Genomic DNA, 12,517 nt, shown 5'->3' on the forward strand with positions numbered 1-12,517 from the left:
GTTTCGATTGGAGGGCTTTAAACATTTACAGTAAGGTGTGGAAAGGGACTAACACTGGATCTTCCTGGACAATGGACTCCTCACCTCTGAAGAGAGTCCAGCGTTTGAGTTCCCGTGGTCCTTTGGTTCCATGCGGGGAGACTCTGCTTCCAGGTGTTATTTCAGGTCAAAATGTTCTCTCCTGCGCGTGCTGCAGCTACGTGACTTGCAGTTTTGGCTTGCTGCCCCTGAAAAACAACTTTAACATTCTGGTGTTGATAAGATGGGGTCAGTTTAAACTGGTCCTGTGGTTACATTGGCTACCTGAAATATGGTCAAATTACTCTGACAAATACAAGTCAGAAGCCCCTTGAGGCCTTGCTCTCACTCTCCACTTCTGCCAGCTCATTGGGGATGATATTACCCACAGGCAAAGATTGCAGGGAGTGCCAGGCACAGCACGTGGTACGTGGGCGCTCATTTCACATCTTTTCTGTCCCTTCTTTCTTACATGTAATTGTCAGTCTGAATATTTTGGACTCGTCTAACAAGTCTTTCTGCCTAGCAATGTATTTTCAAAGAAGACGCATTAATCCTGTTCCTCCCACCCCACCACCCCTATGTCTTGGGCAAGTCACGTCCTATCCCTGAGTCTCAGTTTCCTCACCTATAAAATGATGAAATCAATACAAAACATGGATTCTTAATGAAGATTAAGTGGACTGACATTGAATTCTCCTCCCACTCCACCCACCCTAGATTTCAGAGTCTAGCAATCCAGCTATATGGAAAAAAAGTCTAAAAATAGGTTTAGACTTGGTCCTAATGATGACAGTCAAAATCCTAGGCGAGCTGAAATATTAACAGCACTAACAATGACAAAAACAAAATACCTTTGATTTTCCCTTATGTTTCAAAAGCCAAAATAGCTTAAGATCTGACTTCTAGAGCATGTAGCCCCCACCATTACAGTATGAAAGCATGTAAAATAACACGTGCTGCATTGAAACCGCCAGAATTCCCAAAGCAATTGCTGTAATGTAAGAGCCAAATAATCACATTAACTCACTGAGGTATTCTTTATCTGTTTGCACAAAAGCCAGTAGAGCCTGAAATCTTATTTCAAGATGGCCAGGCAGCAGAGCCACCATGGAAAAGCCTTAACTCGTGGGAAACTGCACATAAAGAAGATGCAATGCCAGTCCTTGCTAAAGGAACTTACTGTGGAATATTCCTCTTCTACTCGAACAAATAACTACCAAGAAACATATTTGGGAAAGCACAATTCATCCCCCTGATGCCTGCAGTAGGGGCCTCCTGACAGACAGTGAAGTCTGCCTGGACCATTGTCAGGAAGCGCTACAGTCAGCCTCTTCCCAGAAAACCCTTGGGGCTCCAGCAATGGCATCTGGCACTCAGCACTGACATTTCTTTGAAACTACTAACAATGTTTTTCATAATGCTCCCGCCAGTGACAGTGGAACTGCACACCAGATAATGAAGTGCTGTGTGGGGGCATTCATTTTAATGGTTCACCCACTGAGCAGGGATGGTAGAGACAGTTCAGGCTCCCCAGTCAGTCCCTGCATTTCAAAAAGCTTTCAGTGCTCGCTTAGCGTGAGCTGATAAATGACAAAGTTTGCTCGACATTAAAGCTTAATAAAAATATCTAGCAGATGACAATATGATTTCCTCTGCAGAGACCAATAATCAGCTCTGTTCACATTCGTTCATTTATCATTTCTACCCTGCCTGCCTCCAAGAAAGACCTGGAGTGTATATTCACACGTGACCAAAGGAATGCCATTCATGAAAAACTCTCTCAATTGTTCCTGTATGTTGTAAATGCAGATACAGGACCATGGCGATTCGGCATTAAATCAAAAATTATTGATACTTGCTGTGTCTGTTACCTTTTAAAGAAAATTATTCTTCTTAATCACTTAATAGAACTTGGTGTTTACTTGAATTCATTTTTTTCCAGCTGTAATTTATAGGAGAGATAACTAGGTAAAACTTGAAACTCATCTGAGGAACTAATTTTATACTTTTTCCTGCAATACATTGTAATTAATAGGTTTTTCCCTGAAGATCCAACATTCTCTTGCTGGCCAGATTGTGGTCTGTAAGCTGTAAGTGCTTAGCACTGTCCTACAAAAAGCTCCCATCTTAGCTTCTGCCTACAAAAGGCACACAACAATGGGTTTTCAGGATGTCCAGCCAAAGGTGTTAGACATCTGGGTTTGGACTCCAGGTCAAAATGAAAGGGCCATTTGCGGTGCCATTTACTAAGAAATATTTCCTAGAAGGAAGGCTGGTTTCTTCTCAGTGCCTACCAAATATGAATGATTAAGTTCTTCCCTGACTTGAACACAAGTCCAGTTAAGTGTATGAATCCAGCTTGTGAGTATTTCATCACCAACACTTTTTCTGTGGATACTAAAATGTTTTTTAAGGGAATAAAAACTAGTTGTAAACATACATTATTGCTCATTATAAAATATGTTATCCGTTTACGGGCGTTAAGGATAATGAGTTTAGCTTAATTCCAGATATGCAAAATGGATTTTAACTAGTAAAGTAAGAAGGAGGACTATGGGGAAAGCATGGACTTTAGATCCAAAGTTAATGCAGCGGTATTTCTCCTTTAAAACCTTTCCCTTGTTATGTTTGATACCGGACAAGGCTACAGGGTCTAGGAGGATACTATGAACAACCAAGTAAGAGGATGATCAGTTGGTTTATGAACAGCAAGAAATGCAAATACCTTGGAAAACCTATTTTATCCTGATCAGCACTGTGTTTCTCTGTACACAAAAGTGACTAGGTACTTGTCATCATGCTCTCAAGTTCAACTTTTGGAGAAAAAGAACTATACAAACGTCTCTGACGCATCTTAAGTTTACTAACAATATATAATAATGGGGCCAGAAAACATTTTTGAGGAACTAAAACACTGTCTAAAATAACATTATCATAAATATTTCCACTATAAATCCTTTGTGGAAAAAGACAAGGTATAAATATAACAAATACATCCTAATCATCGTTTCCAATATACAAAACCAAAACTCAAAGACAGGCTGGAGGGCTGAGTGAGATGATGGGCTGAACACATACATCTATTTTTGCTCCCTTCCCACTAAAACTGGAATAAAGGGATTAATAATAACAACAACAAAAGACAAAGCCTTAGTTTTGGGGAGAATAGGAAAGGAGACAATGTTACCGTGCAAAGGGCTCAATCTGTTTGCCACAAGAGAAAGCCAATTAGTTGAGAGGCAAGATGGTGGTAGAGAAAAGACTTTATTAGACCATGAGCCAGCTGATCAGAAGATGGCAGACTAGCATCCAAAAAAAAAACCATCTTAAGAGGGTACAGAATCTTGAAGCAGTTATATAGGGCCAGTGGGCTATAGAGGAGGGGGTCAGGAATGATGACCAACTGGTGTTGCAGACTAGGAGTCACCACACCAGGCCTTTCAGCTATCATTGATGATGGATGCCAGTATAGAATTTCTGTCCATTCCTAAGGAACTTGAAGGAACAAAGTTATCTCCTTTCTGCAGCTGGGAGGTATATATGTAAGCAGGGATCAGAAAACCTACAGAGCATGCCTATTTCCCGGAGGATGGTTATCAGTTCATCTAGACTGCTTTCAGTTTCAAGCTTTCCCTACAGGGGGAAAGAAGCAAAGATTATGGAGAGTTATAAGATGGCTTTCCTTAGGCCAAGGGTTTGGCCTATAACAACAACACAAGAAAACTGTGGAAGTTGGAAAGCAGATGGACAAGCAGTATGTGACTTAGCAGATAGCCAGACCCTACACTGGCTGTGGAGAAGCTGAGAAACAACCTCTACACCACAGAATCCTCAAAAGGCTCAGGAACTGGAAACCCCAGTACCTCCTGCAATAGGAGTAAAGGAATGGCTGAAATAAGTAGGATTGGGTAAAAGGTGTTTGAGAAGTGTTAAACAGGTCCCTTTTCCAAGTCTGCTGCTGGGCAACTACCCTCCTCTACCCCAACATTAACCTGAAAATGTATTCTTTAGAAAGGATAAAAAAAGAATCTTTAGACAATGATTGAGTTGAAGGCTTAGTATTATGCTGAAAATGGGCAAATTAAGCGATTGCATGTGAACTAAAAATTGAGGCTTCCCAGCCCCCTTTCCTCACTTCTCTCCTACTGTGAGGGCAGGAGACTGGAAAACCTCCCTCTGGGGAATCTGACCCACCTCAGAGGAAAGATCTAAAGGTATCATTATTGGGGATTCCCCAACAGGGTCCAGCCAGACCCCATACAGTGAGGCTCATCACTGACAGCACCTCCCAACACTCTCAGAGCTCTGAACCAGATTTTAGTCCCTGACTCTTAATCATAAGCACTTGACCAAGGATTAAAACATCTGAGGAAAATCTCCAGTGTGCAAGACAAAGATCAAAACAAACTCTACAAAGACAACTGGGAGGAAACAAAGACATGCAGGGAAGAGAAAACACGAAGAGCCCTATCCGTACCCTCAGAGAGTGAGAGAAGATTCTGTGCCCATGAAACAGGAACTGGGCACTGTGAAAAAAATGAGCACTTCAAGGAAAAAAACTATTTAACATGAAAAACAAGATAACAAATGAAAACCTCCACTGAAGAGTTGGAAATAAAACTGAGAAAACCTCCCAGTAAGTACAGCAGAAAATTTGAGGACTAGTCCAATAAATGAATAAAAGTGTTTCCAAAAAGAATGGGGTGAGGGAGGGGAAATCACTCACTCATTATGAAATAATTCAGGAAAATTTCCCAGGACTGAGAGAGATGTTTCCAGATTAAAAGGACCATCAAGTACTCAGTGCAATGAATCAACACTGAGGAATATAATTTTTAATTTTAGAACAGTGGAGCCAAAGAGAAGATACCACAAGCTTCCAGAGAGAAAAAAATAAGTTACATGAATGAATTAGGAATCATAGTGGCTTCACATTTCTTATCAGCAACACTGGGAGCTAGAACAGAAATGACCAAGGCCATCAAAATTCTGAAATTTTTTTCTCTGAAAAATAATTTTCAATCTAGAATCTATACTCAGCCAAATTGTCAATCAAATGTGAGAGTAGAAAAAAGGCATTTTCAGACATAAAAAGGCTCAAATCACTTATCTCCCATGTGTGCATCCTTTCTCAGGAAGCCACTGGAGGATATGCTCTATCAAAGCAAAGAAAGGAATCAAGAGAATAGAACACTCAGGAAACAGGGGATCCAGTACAGGATAGGGGTAAAGGGAACCCCAGGTTGGTTACCCTTCAACAGTCATAGAGGGCAAACACCTGAAACTTAAGAAGATTCAAACATTTGTAACTAAGGAAAGTGTAGGGCTCTGTATCTGTAGCCATACATGAAAGTAAATGGAAGCTAAGTTTTCTTAGTGAGATCTACACGACGGTGAAGCCTGGCTGAGAGTGAATAATGAAACAATAAATCATGATGAGACAATGCATATAATGTGAATGTTTGCACTGAAGTCTGGTGCCTCTCCTTTTTTTTTTTTTCCTGAGGAAGATTCGCCCTGAGCTAACATCTGTGCCAATCTTCCTTTATTTTGTATGTGGGTCGCGGCCACAGCATGGCTACCAACGAGCGGTGTAGGTCCGCACCTGGGAACCGAACCCCGGCAGCTGAAGTGGAGTGCATTGAGCTTTAACCACTAGGCCACAGGGCCGGCCCCCATTGGTGCCTCTATTTTAACCAATATTTTGGCAAGAACCTTCCGATCCTCATAGACTTTACATTGGAATAAAATATAGATCTGCCTGAACAAGAGGAACTCTTAAACATACACGCATTATATGCAAGAGTATCTCTTGAATTAGTCACAGTAAGCTGGTAACAAGAGTTGCCTGCAGGAGAGAATTGGGAGGCTGGGGAGAAAGAGGAATGAACAAGACTTTTTTACTGTTTGATTTCTGTTGTTGTAGCTCCTTTTGAATTTTGTACCATGTGCATGAATTACTTATTCAAAATAATAAGATAAAATAGATCTAAAAAAAAAATCATGCTTTCACTATTAATCACTTTATTGGAATTTCTGCCAACAAGAATTCTTGAGGCCATGATTACAAAATGACCTGCTAGATTATTTTAGCACGTCCGTCTGACTCGAACGCAAACATTTCACGTTAGCTATCTCACCAAGGTGGATGGAACATTAAATTCCATGACTTTGGTGAACACACGACAATGAACAGAAAGCATTCCCTGCTGCTTATACAGCCCCTGGAGGAATCTGTGATTCACAGGCTCTGGAGGAACAGAAAGAGCACACGACTAGGACTCACCAGAAGTGGGTTCCTGTCCCAGCTCCCCCGCTTACTAACCGTTTGAACTTGCACAAGTGACAAGCTGTCTGAGCCAGTTTCCTCCTCTGGGATAAGGGTGACATGCGAATATAATGAGATGACATCGATGAAAGCTGCCACCACAGTGCCTGGCACAGGGCAGGCCCTTTTAAAACATCAGTGGGGGGCCGGCCTGGTGGCGCAGCGGTTAAGTGCACATGTTCCACTTTGGCAGCCCAGGGGTTCGAAGACCTGGATCCTGGGCGCGCATCAACACACTGCTTGTCAAGCGGTGCTGCGGTGGCGTCCCATATAAAGTAGACGAAGGTGGGCACGGATGTTAGCCCAGGGCCAATCTTCCTCAGCAAAAAGAGGAGGATTGGCAACGGATGTTAGCTCAGGGCTGATCTTCCTCACAAAAAACAAAAGCATGACTTTGGGGCCAGCCCGGTGGTGTAGTGGTTAAGTTCATGTGCTCTGCTTCGGTGGCCCAGGGTTTGCAGGTTCAGATCCTGGGTGCAGACCTACACACTGCTCATCAAGCCGTGCTGTGGCGGCATCCCACGTACAAAATAGAGGAAGATGGCCACAGATGCTAGCTCAGGGACAATCTTCCTCAGCAAAAAGAAGATCGGCAACAGATGTTAGCTCAGGGGCCAATCTTCCTCACAAAAAATGATAAAATAAAATAAAACATCAGTAGGATCTGAAGGAGTGATTTGAACGGTGTGATGCTCTTCCTCTCTGCCATTCTTCCCTTTAACTTGGAAACTTTGGAAAATGGGATCCTTCCCTGTGCCAAAAAAATTTCCCTACTGGTCTAATAGGCTTTACTACTAAAAGGAAAATAATAACAATAACAACTTCACCTCATTTAAAGTCAGTTTTTAACTGGTTAATATGTTTGCCCCTGAAAGAACAGAGTGAATGGGGGTGTGGTAGGCAGCCTCCAAGACGGTCCCCAAGGAGCCCCAACTTCACACCTGTGCACAGTCCCCCTCCTGCACTGTACCACTGTTGGTCTGTGTGACCAGTAGTGCTGCTGTGTTATTTCTCAGATTGGGCTAGACACTCCAGCTTCTCACTTGGTCTCTCTCTCTCCCCCTCTGTTATCACACACTCTGGGGGAAGCCATGTACTGATGCCCAGCCCTATGGAAATCCCCACCTGCTGAGGGAGGAATGGAAGCCTCCTGCCAGCAGCCATGTGAGTGAGCTTGAAGACATCCTCCAGCCCTACTCAAGTCTTCAGAGACTGTGGCTCCTGCTGACATCCTGACTGCAGACTCATGAGACTCTGAGCCACAATAAAACCAGCAAAACAAGGATGTTAACTTTGAGGTGTTACCACTTTCTAATCCTCAGACCTCCTTCAAGTTTTCCCAGTCATCCCGGCAATGTCCTTTGTAGCAAAAAGAATTAAGTCTAAAATCACATGTTGCATTTAGTTCCTTCAATCTAGAATAGGGCCTCAGTCATTCATTTACTTTCATAACCTGGATTCTTTTTCTTTCATATTTTTGAAGCATACAGGCCAGTTATTTTGTAGAATGTCCTTCCATGTGGGTTCATCTGGTGCTTCTCCATCATTAGATTCAAGACATGCATCTTTGGCAGGAATATCACAGAAATAATGCTGTGTTCTTCTCATTGCATTCTATGCAATGAGGTGGCATATTCTATGAGGTGGCACATGATTTAGGTGGTATCTGGCAGGCTCATTCACTGAAAAGTTAGTATTTTTCCCATTGTAATTAACAGGTCTACTTTGAACTATGTAAATATCCCAATCCTTATCAGACTTTTAATTAATCGATTTTTAACTTGATAATATGGATTCCTATTTTTTTCAATGATTAGTATAATCATTACTATATTACTTATTTTAAAGCTCAAATTGTCCCATATTTGTGCAGTAGGAGCCCTTTCAAGCTGGCTTCTGTGTCATTTTGAAACATCCCCAACATTTCTGACCATGTCCTTATTTTCTAGCACAACAAAATGCTCCAGACTAATCTTGCACTTCCCCTGCCCCAGTCCTGGAATCAGCCATTACTCCTCAGAGCCCTGGTTCCTTTTCATGGAGAAAAGTATTTAGAAGCCAAGATCTAGGCGCTAGGTGTGCTCATGGCTATTGAGGTCTCACTGCTCCCAACTCCTCTCAGTAAACAGAATTAGGGAATATATGTATTCCTTACATATTTACATCTCTATTTATTTCTACATTTATCTCTATATATTGAAAACTTTGAGTTTACAACATGTGGTAGCCAGCCTCCAAAATGGTCCTCAATGATCCCTGCCTCCTGGGATTCATGCCCTTGTCTGAAAGGCTCAAAGACTGTAAGAAATGAGAAGAGGCTATTAGACATCCAAAGTTCCACTGGCAGAAAGCAGACTGAGAAAATCACCCAGCTGTAAACACACACTACCTTTCATGGAAAAGAAAGGATGACCCAGAGGGAGCAGCCAAGAGCAATGGAGAATCACTCCAGGGCAGGAATAGGACTGAGTCCCAATCAATGAGTTTCTGACATTTTCTTGGCTGCTTTTCAAAACTGCTGTGGACCAGTGACTGCTATGTGCCTCCCATTTTTCCCCCTTTATGAATAGGTCTATGGAGATTATCCTATGCCTGTCTCACCACTGTGTGTGGGGTGTGTGTGTCTCTTTAATTCACAAGTCAAAGGAACTGTGCTTGAAAAGCCTTATCTGCACTTGGATGATGAGATCCTGGACATTGATCTGATGCTATAATAGGATGAGGTTTTGGGAGGGCTGAGAATATTTTGTGTATGGAAGGGAATGAGTCATCGGGGGCGAGAGGGTGGACTGTGATAGCCAGCCTCCAGGACGGTCCCCATTCTTACCCTAGTGTAATTGCCAGCCATTGCACATGGGCTGGACTTAGTGACTTGCTTCTAATGAATAGAATAAGTCAGAAGTGACCCTGTGTCTGAGACACTAGGTCATAGAAGGCAACGGGGCATTGCTTTGGTTCTCTTAGAGCACTTGCTCTGGGGGAAGCCAGTTGCCATGCTGGGAGCAGTGCTATGGAGAGGGCCGCATGGAAAGGAGCTGAATCCCCTGGCCGACAGCCACATAAGTGAGCTTGGAGCCCCTGTCAAACCTTGAGATGACTGTGGCTCTAGCTGACACTGTGACTGCAACCTTGTGATAAACCCTGGGCCAGAACCACCGGCTAAGCCACTCCTGTATTTCTGACCCACAGAAACTATGGGATAATAAATATTTATTGTTTGAAGTCGCTAAGTTTTGGGGAAATTTGTTATGCAACAATAGATAACTAATACCCTCGAATATCAATTTCAGTCCATCATTATGGAGTTCATTCTAGATTTCTCTCTTTCCATATTTGTAACTGCCTGCTCTGACAATGGGAAACATGGCTCCCATTTTCCCTAAGACAGTCACTTATTTGTTAATCTCCCTCTACATAACCAATCTCCATTGCTATTGCCACCCACTGTCCTCCCTCACATTTTCATCCTCCTCACACTTCAATACACCTCATAAGCTTGCTACATGCCCTCTCCCCCAACCGTGTGGATGCCTCCTCACCCCTCAGTTGCCAACACTCTGATCTGCCTCCATGACTCCCTGCCGACCCCTGGCTGAACACCTATCCTGGTTTGCCTCTCCTAATGACCTTTGGACTGAATTGTCCAGGAAAGGGGAAGAAGGAAGCACAAGGACAACAGTGACTTTTTGAAGAGTCTAGGCCAGTAGTCCCACATTCAAGATTTGTCTAATTCTTTTCCCCTCATGGTTATATTTAACTCTTACTTCTATCCCCTGTAATTGCTGTATTGAAAGTTAGGTCTAAAGGTTTGGTAAGATTCAGGTTAAACCATTTGGCAAAAGGTGTTGCTGTGTACTTCATATCAAATCACAACAAGAGGTGTTTAAATATTGTGTTCCATTCTTGATCACTTTATAAATGTGGTGATCACCAGATCTCTCCACTATAATAGTGTGGGTTATTTTCCCCCTTAGTAATTAGCAAGTAATCTGTGTGATGATATTTTGGCACTGCGCAAATATCTGTTCCCCAGCCACCTTTCAGCTGATGGTCTTAGCATCCACTGATGTTCCTTGCCTGAATCAATAATTTGATTATTGATTATCATATATAATCATATATATATGATAAATAAATAAATAAATGTAAATGAATTTATTAGCTGGAATTCTTCTGTTAAAAAAACCAAAAACCAAAAACCCAGCCTTTCCTCATCAACTAGGGTGAATTACAATTCCTCCAAAACAGATAGGGAAAGTAATTAATTCTTTCCTCTTAATTATCAAATTTCAGAATAAAAAATTGGTGTAATCATCATGTTTAGTTGGGGAAAATGAATTTCTCCATCTTTGGAAGTATCCTTATGGACTCATGGATTTTTAATTTATTTGATGAGTTACACTCAATTACATTAATTATTACTTTATGCTCAAATCGTCCCAAATTTGGCTACTTGGAACTCCTTCAAGCTGACTCCTGTGTTCTGTTGATATGCCCTTGTTAGTCTTCTGAGTGCTTCCTTGTTTTTTTGGCAAAACAAGATATCTCAAGTTCCTCCCTTCTGCCCCAGCCCTAGAATAAGCCATTTATCTAAGGAGACTTTATTCTTTATAGTGGGGAACAGTATAACCAAAATCGGGGTGCTAAGGATGTTTCTTGCTATGGGGGGCGGGGTGGTTCCTATTTCTAGGTTCCTACAATGGTCAAATCTAGAAATATCTATTTTTTTAAATCTGGAGTTAATTATTGATACTTCCAAATCAAATTAACATTATAGGATTTTTCTTCACTTTGATATATCTGTATCTTTCTACTTACATTAAATAAGTTCTATTAACATATTTACTCACTTGCTTTATCCAACAATATATATAAAGTAGTTTCAACTTACAGTAACAACATTACTAATAAAACTGAGTGAAGTTTAAGGTTTATTTGCAGTTCTTTTTGTCCTTAGATTATATCCCACTTAGTATATACAGTAAAAATAAAGGGTTCACAAGTCACTTGAAATTACCATATGACCCAGCAATTCCACTCCTAGGTGTAGATCCAAAAGAAATGAAAACAGGAACTCAAACACTTGTACATGAATGTTCATAGCAGCATTATTCACAATAGCCAAAAGCTGGAAACAACACAAGTGTCCATCAACAGACGAATGGATGAACAAAATGTATATCTTGTAATTCTTTTGATGTGTAAGCTACTTCCTCCTGCGTCATAATGTGTATTTGTCTCCCAGAAGCATGCTGAGATGACCCTAGTTATGGGTCTTGTGGTAACAGGTGGTGGTTGTCATAGGTCTGGAGGAAAATGAGCATCTTTTTCATCTGTCCCAGGTGAAGTAGCCAAGGGTTCTCAAGCAAAGGAAGGGTAGTCTCCTCAGACATGGGGGAGGGGGCAGGGAGCTACTGCCATTGGCATGGGAGGCTCAGAGTGACCTAGGGATTCTAGAGTCTCAGTTTCATCTGGGTCCAACCAGATGTCCCCATTCTAAGCTTCAGCATCTTGTCTTTTCCTGATTAATGCCCTTTCACATGAGAAACTTGGTGAATGCAACTGTTGCTGTGAACCCAGCAACCTGCACAATTAAACGTTGTGCTTGGGGGTCAGCCCCGTGGCTCAGCGGTTAAGTGCGCGCGCTCCGCTACTGGCGGCCCGGGTTCGGATCCCGGGCACGCACCGACTCACCACTTCTCCGGCCATGCTGAGGCCACGTCCCACATACAGCAACTAGAAGGATGTGCAGCTATGACATGCAACTATCTGCTGGGGCTTTGGGGAAAAAGAGGAGGAGGATTGGCAATAGATATTAGCTCAGAGCCGGTCCTCCTCAGCAAAAAGAGGAGGATTAGCACGGATGTTAGCTCAGGGCTGATCTTCCTCACAAAAAGATAAATAAATAAATAAAAAATAAACATTGTGCTTGCTTTCCAGCAATATCAGCCCTGTGGCTATAAGAAATGAGGTGTTTTTTTCCTAGGGCTGCCATAAAAGCTGTTGAGTTCTCAGACTCTGAGAGGGAGTTAAAGCGTTCAAGCTTGTCATTTTCTCCCTGTAAATGTTCCAGTGCTGCACTCAGGAAAACTCACGACACACCACCGGCCTTGCAGTCATCATTACTGTCATGACCCTCAAGTGCAGCAGCTTCTTGGGTTCCAAAGG

Source organism: Diceros bicornis, chromosome 2 (genome assembly GCF_020826845.1).
Source record: "Diceros bicornis minor isolate mBicDic1 chromosome 2, mDicBic1.mat.cur, whole genome shotgun sequence".
NCBI classification, from domain to species: domain Eukaryota; kingdom Metazoa; phylum Chordata; class Mammalia; order Perissodactyla; family Rhinocerotidae; genus Diceros; species Diceros bicornis.